Source organism: Neofelis nebulosa, chromosome 5 (genome assembly GCF_028018385.1).
Source record: "Neofelis nebulosa isolate mNeoNeb1 chromosome 5, mNeoNeb1.pri, whole genome shotgun sequence".
Classification (NCBI taxonomy): Eukaryota; Metazoa; Chordata; class Mammalia; order Carnivora; family Felidae; genus Neofelis; species Neofelis nebulosa.
In genome coordinates this window covers 95732667-95747354 of record NC_080786.1, presented here as the reverse complement: position 1 = coordinate 95747354, position 14688 = coordinate 95732667, and positions in this window count along the sequence as shown.

The following is a 14688-nucleotide window of genomic DNA, read 5'->3' as shown; positions in this document are numbered from 1 at the left end:
CACTTATTAGATATATTAGTTAAAATAACATATTTTGGAAAAGTAAGTATCTACAAGAAGCAATGGCTATACAGTGAGAACAAGGTTTTCTAAAACAAACTCCCAGATATAACCTGAGAATTTTGCCACTGAGCACATCTCAGAGACAAGGAAATACTAACTCTCTTTTTTCATTTAAAAACTCACCAAACTACCCCTTACAAGGTAAGGGCTAGCTATCAGAGTCGAGGTATTATTTATTTACTCCAATACTATTATCCTACCTACCCCCTTGTCTGCTTGCATGCTATGCAAAAGTTAAGCTTTCTTGGGCTAATGTAATTTTTATTAATATGATTTCTCTTCTTCTTGGCAGAAGCATCAAGAGACCCAAAGCAGTGCCATTAGTATACTTACTTGCACTGGCAACATAGTTTCAATTTTAATAATTAATATCTACTCAACTAGATTGTAAAACCCAACCCAAGCCAAGGATGTAATATGGTTTCTTTATTAATGTCCTAAAAAACAAGTTTAAGTAAAATAAGTAGTGCTTTCCTGGTCAAAAGTCAAGAAAATATTGAACTGAGAATGGCTTGCTTGAAACTAGTAATAAAGTATAACATGATAAATAACATGGGTTGATATCCGTAGTAGTGTTCCATCAACATAAGTGATTAAGGGTTTGGGCCTGGGAGTCAGAAGACCTGTGTTCAATCATACTTCCACTATTTATAAGCTAAGCCATGTGACCTTGGACAGATTACATCACTTCACCAAACCTCTATTTCCACACCTACAAAGTAGGAGTCATGATAGGATTTAGCTCATAGAATTGTTAAGGAATTAAATGTGATGACATATATAAAGTACTTAGCATAGTGCTTAATATTAAATGCTCCTTAAATATTACATTATCAGCTATATTCACTGATTTACAGAGGGTCACATATTCTAAACAAGTGTAGCAGCAAAGAAATGCTCAAAATAGTGAATGATGAAAGGTTCTGAAAACGTTAAAGTCATTTGGGTAAGAGTTGCAAGGTTTGATGTTGATACATGCAAAACCAGCTCAGACTTACAAAACACATATAGACAAGCACAAAATGATTAACTATAAAATCCACAAATAAGAACATCAGACAATACAGACTGTGTTCAGTTATTCTTACAGCCTTTAGGTAATTTCCTTTGAAAATACTCTCCTGCAAGTGCCAGATAGTAACATAACTTGTCTTGCACACATAAACAGCAAGGCCAAACTATTTAAAAGACACGAGGCATGGTTTAGTCTGCAAAAACCTTGTTTTGCATCAGATAGGAAGATGGCCTCCAAACTGAAGAGGTGATACTAAATATCTGGAGCACATTCCATAAAAATGTAAGAGCTCAGGCCCAGAAAGTCACTGAATGCACCTATAAATATTTTGCCTTTGGCTGTAACTCCCACTACTTGGACACACATTAAAACTTTTAATCTGTGGTCATCTGAGGTGCCCACATACCATTACACTTTGGGGAGTTTAACTTCACTAGAAAAGAACAGTATTAATAAGAGGAATGTTGTGTGATGCCTACCAATTCCTGAAAACACATCTCCATAACTAGGAGGTGGATAAAAAAGTAAGTAGCCTTTTGGATTACAGTTCCCATATATATGGTGGTAGTTTGAGTCAAAGGGTAGTAATTTCATGTAGAGAGGCAACTGGTAGAAAGCATCAGCAATCATTTACAAAAATAAATCCTTTCCCTCCCTAACATGGTACAGCATGATCTTTCTGACTTGATGTTTTATGACAGACCTCAGGGATTATGTCATTTACTTTTGGGGGGGGGGTGATGGGAGTTTCTAAAAAGTATATTTTAGTTCCTTTGCAGACATAACTCATGCTCTTGAACAAAATCAAACATCTCCCATCCTGCTATAAAGTAAATACTGACGTAAGACAAAAGGGCAGTATCTGGAGACTCTAAATGCCTCATACTTTGATTAAAAATGCTTTTGTCAATTACAGATTGATTTTGTAGCTCATTACAGTGATGGATGTCAGGACTGGCGGAGGTGGTATTTTACCACTTGGCTTGAGGGTGTACTCTGTTAGGAGAAGATGGTAAAATTACAATTATTTTCCAGCACTCATCTGCGTGTCTACACTGACCCAGTGGGTACTGCTGGAATAATCTGAAAGAACAGCACCATGTTGAACAGCCAAAAGAACAGGACATCAGCCTGTCTAGAAGGAAAACATATCGAACAAATATTTCCCCACAACTTGCTGAGATTCTTGCCACACAATAAGTAATACTGAACCACATCAACTGGGTTTTGAAGTAAGCTAGGGTATTTAGAAGAGGCTGCAGCAAGGAATATGCAAAATGTCTCTGTGTGTACAACTATGAATATTAAGACTATACATATTTTATATAATATATGTAGGCAGGTTCATCCATACATATAAATACAAATGCGCTTTTTCTCTACTTAAATATCGGAGGTTGTTAGGAGCTGTGGGGAAATCAGAGGATATAGAGACGAACTGCAGGGGAAGAAATCAATATTCAGTAGTGACTGAAAAATGAAAAAAGGAAATTCATCTCACTTTGTAATACATTCACATCATGCTCTAAAGTCACCCATATTTCTGGAGTCACTTTGTGGTTTCTTATTCTGATATCCCTGGTTTGTTCACAGGGCATTCTCCTCTGGTAACCTATGCACAACTATACCTCTATAATAGCTACATGGCTGAAGCAGCAACATCCATCAGATATCAAACATGCAAATCTTATATGTTGTATACCTATCACCTGCTACAACAGTACAGTGACTTAGCCTTCGCTTAGAATTTTAAAACAATCAATGCTCAATATAAGGAAAGAAGATATTGTATGAGCTTGACATCACTGAGACTTGGGACCAGGGAAAGAAAAAAAAAATCATTTCAAATTGAAGATGAGGAGGCTTGGTTACACTATGACTATACCAGTATTGGCCATACATCTGCACAATTGCTTTTTATAATAGCCCACCGTGAACACAAACCTATTTGTGGCCTACTGTCATGGTCATATATCTCTTTTCTCCTAGTTGTTTAGAATCTCAACACTGTGAAATGGAACCATAGTGACAAAAAATAATACTTCATATTATGAAATGTCAAGAAATGTAAGTTAAAGTAAGGTAACCAGACATAGGTTTGAGGCATAAAACCTGATCTATGCTGATAATCCAAGCATAAATGGAGAGTAGAACATCATTAGAACATCTGGGATCATTTTAGAAACCGGTTACATTTGCCATCAAGAACCAGGTTGAAATCTCATTTTTCTTGCTTATTTTATTATAGTAGTGGTAAAGAAATAGAAGGAGCAGGTACTCACAAAACCTGAGAAAGGTATAAGCTAGGTACCAATGCTCTTAAAAAAAAAAATCAGGGACACCTGGGTGGCTCAGTTGGTTAAGCGTCCAACTTCGGCTCAAGTCAGTGTCATGGATTGTGGGTTTGAGCCTTGCGTAGGGCTCTGTGCTGACAGGTCAGAGCCTGTAGCCTGCTTCAGATTCTGTGTCTCCCTCTCTCTCTGCCTCTCCTCCACTCATGCTCTGTCTCTCTCTGTCTCTCTTTTTTTTTAATTTTTTTTTTCAACGTTTTTTATTTATTTTTGGGACAGAGAGAGACAGAGCATGAACGGGGGAGGGGCAGAGAGAGAGAGGGAGACACAGAATCGGAAACGGGCTCCAGGCTCCAGGCTCCGAGCCATCAGCCCAGAGCCTGACGCGGGGCTCGAACTCACGGACCGCGAGATCGTGACCTGGCTGAAGTCGGACGCTTAACCGACTGCGCCACCCAGGCGCCCCACTCTCTCTGTCTCTCTTAAAAATAAATAAATATTTTTTTTTAAATCAGATAATATATAATCTAAAACAGAATTTGGGACAACCAGAATGTAAAAAAAAAAAGAAACAAAAACATATTTAGATACTTAAAATTAACTAGAATTCTAATCATTACAATAATGAGATTTTATATGGGTTATTTTTGCCCCAAGGGGCCAAAATTAGAGTAGAAATGACGTTATACATGTAGTCTTTGTCATAAACAATCCCAAATAAGTCCTGCTGATAGGATAAAATTTCAGAGGAAAAGCAAAATCAAACAAACAAACAAAAAGAAAACATTGTCAGGAGAAGAAAATGCTTAGGGAAGCAATGATAGCAGTTCATCTTAATGGTCCCAGGCCTCTGGCTCCAAGTGTTGCATAGTGTCTATCCCATAGTCAAAGATGATTTTAGGTATTATTTGCAGGCAAGAAGGAAATATCATTTAGAAAAAAAATGAGTATCTGTTCCAGTGTTATATATATGGAAGAGAAAAGCTCCCAGGTACTCAACTCCTAGGATGCTAAAGCCAACAGTCTATCTACAGAGAAAGAAAGAAACATGGGTGTAGACACTAGTGGTTCTGTATGGTGTTAGTTATCCCATATACTGTAGTACTGCCAGACCATGTGATGATCTCATCACCTCCTCTCTCTTTGACTAATATCCCCATTACAACTCCACCATACTTTTACACTCCTCTCTCCCAGGGTTCACCTTCTAAACAACCGAAATCATGTATTAAGTGCATCAGGAGTTCAAAGTGAAATACAAAACTTGTTTTGCTCACTCAGGCTTTAGACTTGATTACAGGTAAAGCTATGAGGACCCTGTACTCTGCCTTTGTAGCAAGACAACCATGAGAACATACCAAATGGATGTGAGTTGGCCTTTCTTCCCCCCCATGGTTGTACTATCAAAAGATAATCCAAGAGACCATCTTGAACTCATGTCCTAGTATCTAGGAAACTGTCTGCTGTTTGACTCTGTAATAGCATTTATCATGCCACATTTGTTACTGGTCTCTCTCCACTTCATCCTCCATGAGCTCTGTGAAAAAACTATTTTTGGTTCTGTACTTACAACATGTAATATATTACCTGGGTCACAGGAAATGCTCAGTAAATGCTAAATTCTTGAATTAACATCTATTTGAATGTCAATCCCTAACTTTGTAACCACCTAAGCATCCACATAATCAACTAAAACAGGAATCTAACTCTTATTTAAAGCATGTGTATTTGTTTAATTTTGCATTTTCAAGACCTCTTAAGACATTTAATATAAAGGAAAGTTAGGGGTGCCTGCGTGGCTCAGTCGGTTAAGCGTCGGACTCTTGGTTTTGGCTGAGGTCATGATCTGGTGGTTTTGTGAGTTCAAGCCCCACATCAGGCTCTGTGCTAGCAGCAGGAAGGCTGCTTAGGATTCTTGCTCTCCCTCTCTGCCCCTTCCCTACTTGCACTGTCTCTCTCTCAAAATAAATAAATAAACATTTAAAAAATAAATGAAAATTAAAGATAATAGAAATTTAAAGCATATAGAAAGTATATTAATGATGCTGTTGATAATGATAACAAGAATACGAAAATAGCAGCCAAGATTCTATCAAGCGGTGCATGCTAGCACAGACACATCTCGAAGGAAGCCAAGTTTATAGTGGAATATGACAGTTACCAAACTCCTGCCATTCTTATATTACACACAGATCTAAGACAATTGCCCCCGCACCAGATTTATGCCTCACTAAACTAAGCCTGTCACAAAACCTCCTCAGCATTAGTCCCTCCAGTTGCAGTAATGGCTATACAAGTAATGAAAACACTCATATTAGAGTTGGATACACCTGTGTAATTACTGTATATCAGAAGCTCAAACAAACCATTCTGCTTCCCCTGTATGTGCCCTAAAGCTTGATTCAGAAGACAAGTCGACAACCCTTACAAGTTAACGACAATTCTCTCCCCAATAAAATACCTACATGTCAGAGCCACTGAGTAGGTGTTGGGTAATTTCAAACTTTAAGACAATCTGACCTCACCTGACAAAATAATCTGATTATATGAACTACCCAACCAAGTATACTAATGAACTGGTGAGAAAGTATACAATTCCATGGAAAGGAGTTAGGGATCTCATTTAATGCTGTTTAAAAATGTAACAGAATGATCAGAAAATCAGCCAAACCCAAATGTACAAATTTACACTAACATACTAGGATTTGTAATTTGTTTCCACTTTGACATTTGAGTCTTATTCTAGCATAATATAAATTCAGAAGGAAAAAGGAAAGAATAACACCAGCTGAACATGATCAGATAGCTACAACTCAGTGTGAACTCCCTATATGTTTATGTGGACAATAAAGTGTAGCACATAGAGTGGGGTCTGGCATCAGAATGCTGGCTTTCACCACCTACACATCATGAGACATTATGAAAAATTACCATTTTCCACATCAGTGTTGTCATCTGTAAAATAGGGGAAAAAGTCACTTCTCACAGGCTTGTACCATACCTCAAGAAATGCTGGCCTTTTCCGTCATGGGCTAAGAACAGAATGGTGGCTCTCCCAGGGCAGGCAATAAGGAGGTACAACAATCCTCCAAAGGTAAGGAATTGTAAAACAATAATAAAATCAACTAAAAGTCATTCTCCTCTTTATTATAAACATATGCTTGGCAATTCTAAACAAAGCCAAATAAAATACTCCTGTTCCCAGGGACAGAAGTTTCCAATCTCTTTCTCTTAGTACAACACTGAAGACTTATGGTAAGAATACGCAAAGAATAATGTTGCAAAGAATCAAAATGCATTACATAAAGGCAGTAAATATCCTCTCTAATTTATCATATTAATATATTTTGGGATAAAACCATAGATATTTGTAGAAAGATAAAATAGTATCAGCACTGATCTCATGTAGAGATGCATGATCCCTTTCATATATGTTATTCCCCACCTAATCACTAAACTGCTCTACACCAATCTTTGACTTTAGTTTCTCTCCCTGACAACTCTAGTTGCAAACATTTACTTCTTGGTTTACAGAGATATAAAGGAGACAGCTATGGTAATGTTGTCTTGGTGTATCATTTTCAATTGCTACGATGAAATGTCCTAGATATGTAGAGGACATTTTAAGTTACAAATAACAAAGGCAAAATACGATTACATTCTCTCAATGGAAATTGTGACAGAAATAAGGGCACCTCCATTTATTTTGTATAATACTCTCCTCTCCCATCATTGCCTTGTTAATTATTCTCAAGATCACTTACTTTCTACTTGGTATTTTTTAAGTTGATGAGATCATTAAATTTATCAGCTATCCAAATACATTTGAAGTTTATTAAGACTCCATGCTGCCTTTGAACTGGAAATAGAGGAGGAAAAGAACTCACTTTTAAAGAAATTAAAGTAATAAAGCAAAATGGGTACCACTTTATTTTAAGTACCCATTAACTAGAGCATAAGAGATAGAGTCAAAATGGAAATCTCAGAGAAATAAGCATGTGAAACACACGCTGTTCTTACACCCAAACATGAGGACTTTAGTCTAGCCATCAGCCCATTCCAAATGTGTGTCGAAAACATTCCAAAGGGGAGTATTTTAAAGATATATATATATATATATATATATATATATATATATATATATATATATATATATATATTTTATTATTAAACATGGAGTCTCATTGAAACCTCAGTTTGTGTGAAGGAGTCATTTGAGTGATTGAGAAAAGCTTTCATTGATTGACAATAAATCTTAATTCATTTTTATCATTAAGCAACACAAGACTTTGGGTTGAGGATGACACAAAATGCTTTACACAAAATGATCTGATTCATGACATTTTTATTCCTCGTAAATTGGGTCGACACAAATTTTCTTAAACTGTGGATATTATTCTTGGTGTCTTGAAGAACTGCTAGTTGCTTCCTAAATCTTCAAAATTTGCTTCATTTAAATATGTTGGCCAATTGGTGGAGTTAATGATGATGAATGAAATCAGGATTAAATTTTTAATAAACCAGATTGGCTCTAGACTAGGTTTAGCCCAGCTATGTACACACTGGGATCTGAGTTGCTTGAAAAAGCTCTTGCATTAAAAATATTTTCCCATTAAATACAAATCAAAACCACACTCAGGTATCACCTCACGCCAGTCAGAGTGGCCAAAATGAACAAATCAGGAAACTATAGATGCTGGAGAGGATGTGGAGAAAGAGGAACCCTCTTGCACTGTTGGTGGGAATGCAAACTGGTGCAGCCACTCTGGAAAACAGTGTGGAGGTTCCTCAAAAAAAATTAAAATAGACCTACTGTATGACCCAGCAGTAGCACTGCTAGGAATTTATCCAAGGGCTACAGGAGTACTGATGCATAGGGCCACTTGTACCCCAATGTTTATAGCAGCACTTTCAACAATAGCCAAATTATGGAAAGAGCCTAAATGTCCATCAATGGATGAATGGATAAAGAAATTGTGGTTTTGGGGTACCTGGGTGGCTCAGTCAGTTAAACGGCCAACTTCGGCTCAGGTCATGATCTCGCGGTTCGTGAGTTCAAGCCCCACGTCCGGCTCTGTGCTAACAGCTCAGAGCCTGGAGCCTGTTTCAGATTCTGTGTCTCCCTCTCTCTGACCCTCCCCCATTCATGCTCTGTCTCAAAAATAAATAAACGTTAAAAAAATTTTTTAAAAAAGAAATTGTGGTTTATATACACAATGGAGTACTACATGGCAATGAGAAAGAATGAAATATGGCCCTTTGTAGCAACGTGGATGGAACCGGAGAGTGTGATGCTAAGTGAAATAAGCCATACAGAGAAGGACAGATACCATATGTGTTCACTCTTACGTGGATCCTGAGAAACTTAACAGGAACTCATGGGGGAGGGGAAGGGAAAAAAAAAGAGGTTACAGTGGGAGAGAGCCAAAGTATAAGAGACTCTTAAAAAGTGAGAACAAACTGAGGGCTGATGGGGGGTGGGAGGGTGGGTGATGGGTATTGAGGAAGGCACCTGTTGGGATGAACACTGGATGTTGTATGGAAACCAATCTGACAATAAATTTCATATATTAAAAAAAATAAAACACTTATGATTATTTAAAAAAAATAAAAAATATATTTTCCCATTAAGTACTAAGGTACTTAAAACTTTCTTTAGAGTTATCTCTTTAAAGCACTGGTTTTGTAAAATCACATTAAAATACCCACCAGGAAAATGTACAGTAGCCCCCTCTCATGCCAGGTTTTGCTTTCCACAGCTTCAGGTATCCACAGTCAACCATGTCCCCGGAAGCTAATAATGTATCATTAGAAGGTCCACATAGTCTAACACTATATCATAAAATGTATGTCCTTCACTTCAACTCCTCTCTTTACATAAGCATTTTATCATCTCAAATCTTCATAAGTAGGGTGAATACAGTACATAAGATATTTGAGAGGGAGACCACATTCACATAATTACATATTACATTTATTACAGTATATTCTTACAATTGTTTTATTATTAGTTATGGTTGTTAATCTTTCGCTATGCCTGATTTATAAATTAAGCTTTGTCATAGGCATGTATGTGCAGGAAAAGGCATAATATATGGAGGGTTCAATACTACCCACAGTTGCAGAAATCCACTGGGGGTCTTGGATTTTGTCACCCCATGGGTAAAAGGGGACTACAGTAATGAGGTAGCACTTTAGTAGTTATTAGGTTTATTTTTTTTTCCTTTATATATTTTGAGAGAGAGAAAGAAAGCACGAACAAGGGAAGGGTGGAGAGAGGAGAGAGAGAATCCCAAGCAGGTTCCATACTGTCCGAGGAGAGCCTAATATGGGGCTCAATCTCACAAACCGTGAACAGAAATCTAGAGGTGGATGTTTAACTGACTGAGCCACCCAGGCGCCCCTAAGTTTTTTTTTGTTTTTTTTTTTTTTAACGTTTATTTATTTTTGAGACAGAGAGAGACAGAGCATGAACGGGGGAGGGTCACAGAGAGAGGGAGACACAGAATCTGAAACAGGCTCCAGGCTCTGAGCTGTCGGCACAGAGCCCGACGCGGGGCTCGAACTCACGGACCGCAAGATCATGACCTGAGCTGAAGTCAGACGCTCAACCGACCAAGCCACCCAGGTGCCCCAGGTGCCCCTAAGTTTTATTTATTAACTTCTCACACCACATAGTGGTTTGTCAATTGAGAGATGTTGAAAACATGGGGTACTGCTTAAGTCCTAAGTGGGAGTCCCTGAGGAGCAACTTAGAACGAAGAATGAAGGCTTTGTGATGATAGAAGAGCTGGATATACAGAAGGCTAGACCTACTTCAAAATCTTTCCCAAGGCTGGCTTAGATGCTAAACTAACAAGTAAGAAATGATTTCATAAATAGTTGTCTTTTCCTCCCTTGGTCATTTCATTTTACTTTTCTTTTAGATATTGACAATGCAGTTGACCTGAATGCAATGGAGAGTCACTTGTGTAAAAGAAAATGCTTAAATTCTGTCACAACCTTACACAGGGCCTAATTACAGACCTCTGTAAATGCAAGATAACAGATGATTGAAAGTTTAGGACAAAAGACTAACTAACCTCAATTATGAAATTGAACTGGTAAGTCACATGTACGTTTATTTATTTCTATTAGGATCATGACTAAAATTTAAAACAAATATAACAACAACAAAAACTCAATATCAATACATTTGAAACTTGCACAAACTTTTGTTTTCCAAGAAGACGTCTTCATGTATTTACAAGATTTTAGACTCCTTTCTGGAAATGTGATTCTGATACGGCTTCCACTGCTTCCAAATGACTGACATTTAACTAAAACATAATCATTTGGTTAGACATTTGTTGAGATTATGACTTCATGGAAGACAAACAAAACCAACCAACAAAATGAATGCACTACTGTAGAAAAGAAAGTGTTCCAAATCTTGTAGTGATCACAGGTGTAGGTGTCCTGCATCTAGTGATTGCAAATGTATTTGATGCTTACAGATTATGTGCTGATTTCTTAACTGATCCTCTTTGGGCATAGGTGGAGCCTATATGCTAGAGCCTTGGTTAAAGACCTTGTGGCTACAGTGTGGCACGAATCTGGAAGCAGTTGTTTCTCTGGAAGCTACCTGGCCAGTGTAGCCCCCCTGGATTAGCATGGCTGGGAGTGGAGAATCTGTAGAAAATCACCTGTTTGGTATTCTGTGTCCTACCGGGGACTTAATATGACCTTGGAGGTTAGCAACCAGGAGCACCTGCCAATTCTGCTCTTGTTGAGCATGCTTATTTCTAAAAAACTTAGGTAGGCCTTTCTTCAATGAAATTCTTAGATGATGCAACAAGTGTGGAGATAGGCATGTGATGTTTGTAGTGTGGCTACTATTTTCTCTGTTGTCCTGGATCAAGTTCTAAATAAAGACTCTGGTCTTTGAACTGCCCAACCCAGTTTTTCCCTTAAGTAAAGAGAGGTCAATAAATGTGGTCATATAAAATAATAAGTTATGATGCTTGGGATTAAAAACAAATACCAAACTAAGACTGGAATTAAGTCAAAGCCAAGTTTGATATCTAACAGGTTACAGACATTATGAGACATGATTATAAATCAAAAACCTACATATATATTACTATGTTAATGTTATTTACTTAAGGTGCTTTTTTTCTTTTCAAAAAAGTGAACTATCTCAATTCTTCAAAAATAATGAGGAGATATTAATTAAATCCTATAATTACTTAGTGGATATATTTTAATAGAAAAGATGCACATTTGAGGGGATATAACCTCATTTCAGATAAGAGAGGTCAAAATAATCAAGGTCTGATGGCAAGAGACATGTAGAATATATTTCTATTTTTGCTTCACAATATCTGTTAAATGTATAAACTATTTTCTCTAAAAAGTCTCCAGACACATGAAAAAAGGGCATTTAAAAATGATATTCTATTCCTTATGTTCCTGAAGCCTAATGGCATCTGAACGAAGTTCTAAGAGAGATAACTTGGAGTACAATGTCAGAAATCTTTATATTTGCTGTATACTCATGTTTTAAAACTTTTCATTACAGAATATCATATGCAAATGCTCCACTATTATAGTTGTACAGCCTACTTGATACATTGATACATTTATGTAAATACTACCAGATCTGGAAAGGAAATACCACCCTTACTCACTACCTCGAGTTTCCTTCCAGTCACTAAGCCCCACTTCTGACCTCTATCAACACAGATTAATTTTCTCTTTTAGGTACTAAAATAAATGGGATTCGGGGTTTCTTGCTCAATACATATTATGTCACAAAATTTAGTCAGATTATTGCATGTAGTTCTAGATCATTCTTTGAGCTGCATAGTATGTAAATATAACCCAATTTATTAAAGAATGCATTTTAAAGTTATATATTTGGCAAAAACATCCCCAGAATTTTTGAAGGGGGGCCTACATACCTGAATATAATACAAATACATAAATTCTGTAAAAATTAAAATCCCATTTTTAAATACAAGAAGCTTAGGGAGAAGCCACAAATGCAACTCCTTCCAATAAAACCACATGAATAAAAAAAAAACATTCAATGCTCAAGACCAATTAAGAGACTTTAATTAATATCTGTAAACACTCTGAAATGAGTTTTAAATGTGATAAGCCATATCAAGTTTTCTTTGCTAAATAAATGAGCAATGACATGGATATTAGTGAAATTGATAAATATTAATTGATAATTAAGTTGTTAGTGATGATAAAAAAAAAGTTAAGAATCATGATATCAACCTCAGAAGTAGAAGTCCATCAGAATCAGATAATGTCTAAATTACATATGTCCGTTCAAAATTAAAAGCAGCTTTGGTCTATAAGAAGTCATAGTAACTCAAATTAATGACCATCCAAGCATTTCCAAAGCAGATATCCTGCTTTAATTTAGTTTATTACATAAGTAAGCCTCATTTATAATCAGGAGTTGAATTTCCACATTAAGAATATGCCAAAAATTCTTTAAAAACTATTATCTTTAGTTTAAAAACTTATAAAAGTTCCCCCAACAATCTTGTTTATTTATAGTATTAACTTTTTTTTTAAATGCCCTGATCACAAATTTCAAACCTAGAGCTCTGAAATTAATGAGATGTGTGGAATGCCCTTAAAACACTTGTTATTTCTCTAAATCTTTATGAAGTTTGGGGAATTTTATGAGAGGAAAAAACCTCTTAACTTCCACAGACACACCATATCTAAATGTCTTGGCTCAACTGTGACTATTTCTGCAGAATCTCCATCCATTTCCCACTCCTCATTTTGCCACACCTTGTATATATCCTGCTGCTTTAATTGCCTTTGATATTTCCTGCATTTATTCTATACCATATCTCTATAAAATCATCCTTCCCCTATTATATTTTCACAGAGAAGATGAAAAATGAGTCTCTGCCAGTAATCATCCACCTCACAACTATTAGAACAGATTCAGGAGTCTAACACATTTCCAAGAGCTAAGTGTCATTATTATCACAAACACAAAACTGGAACTATAAATCCAGCAAATGCAGAGAGCTTATATTGACTCAATTCTGTAATGAGGTTTCATGCCAATGGCATTGCCTCTCAACAGACAGCAACAAAATGTCCAACAGCATGCAGCTAATGAAGAACTTGGTCATACGGGTGCCTTTGTCAATGACATAAGTAAGGCTTCTGTACCCATTCAGCACAGCAGTGCAGGGAAAGAATACATAGCTGCATGTCCAGGGCTACTAGACTTCAAGGGAATAGTACAAAAAAATCAGTTTTATCAATGGGACAGCTGTTGACCTGAGGGGATTTTTGGGAGAAGTAAATATTTCCTATGGGTGAAAAATTGAATCCAATTACTAGAAATTTACCATATATAAAATACCGTCGACAAACAACAACAAAAAAGTCAACCTCATTCCCTGTTGCGAACAGTATGATGAGGTTTATATTTTGGTGTAAACTACAATTCTCACCAAAAATATGATCGAAAAATGTGTAACAGTAGGGAAACAATTTCTAAATCTAAAGCACGGCACTTCTGAACTTGAATCTTGAGATGTGATGATTTCTGATGAAGCTAATTTGTGCCTTTTAATTATGGCATTTACTGAAAGTGCTCATTGAGAGGAAAAGGAAGCTAAAGAGTCTTCTGTTAAAGTGTGTCCAGAACGAAATTATATTGGCAGCAACAATCAGTTAATGAAGGAAGTAGAAAATGAAAAAAAAAAATTATTTCCAACTTGAAATGTATTTCATAATCACAGAAGGCTTTTAGATAATGTCCTGGCTATAAAACCCACAAGTAACAGTGAAGGGAAACCGTTGTCGCTCTTTGTTTAGTTTCCTGAAGCTCAGTTCATGTGAAAAGGAAAGTCATTGGTTTGGGGATAGTGGAAAAAAAGATATCATCATCTCACCTCTGTCCACGTTTAAAATATTTCCAGGAGAAGAACAATGACTCTTTAGAATGTCTTCAGCTCAGCTTGAAGCTGCCACTAATGGCATGGCAAACAGAAACTGAAAAAAGCATCCTTGTTACTGAACCTGGGACTTTGCTAACCTCCTGTTTCCAATTACAAGAACAAGCTGAGCCACCGTCCCAGCCAGATAAGTTTGAGTCAGATAGGAAGGAGGAGGAAGGGCAGTGAAAGAGGAGAGAGGTCAAAGCAGTGAATGATTGGTCCTGAGGATTGGTCTGGTGGCTGAAGAGAGCCTAGAGATTTGGCTAAGGATTTTAAGGAGTCTTAAAAAGTTACCTCTGCTATACTTCAAACTCACAAATAATAAAATGCACTGAATTTCTAGCCTGGGAAT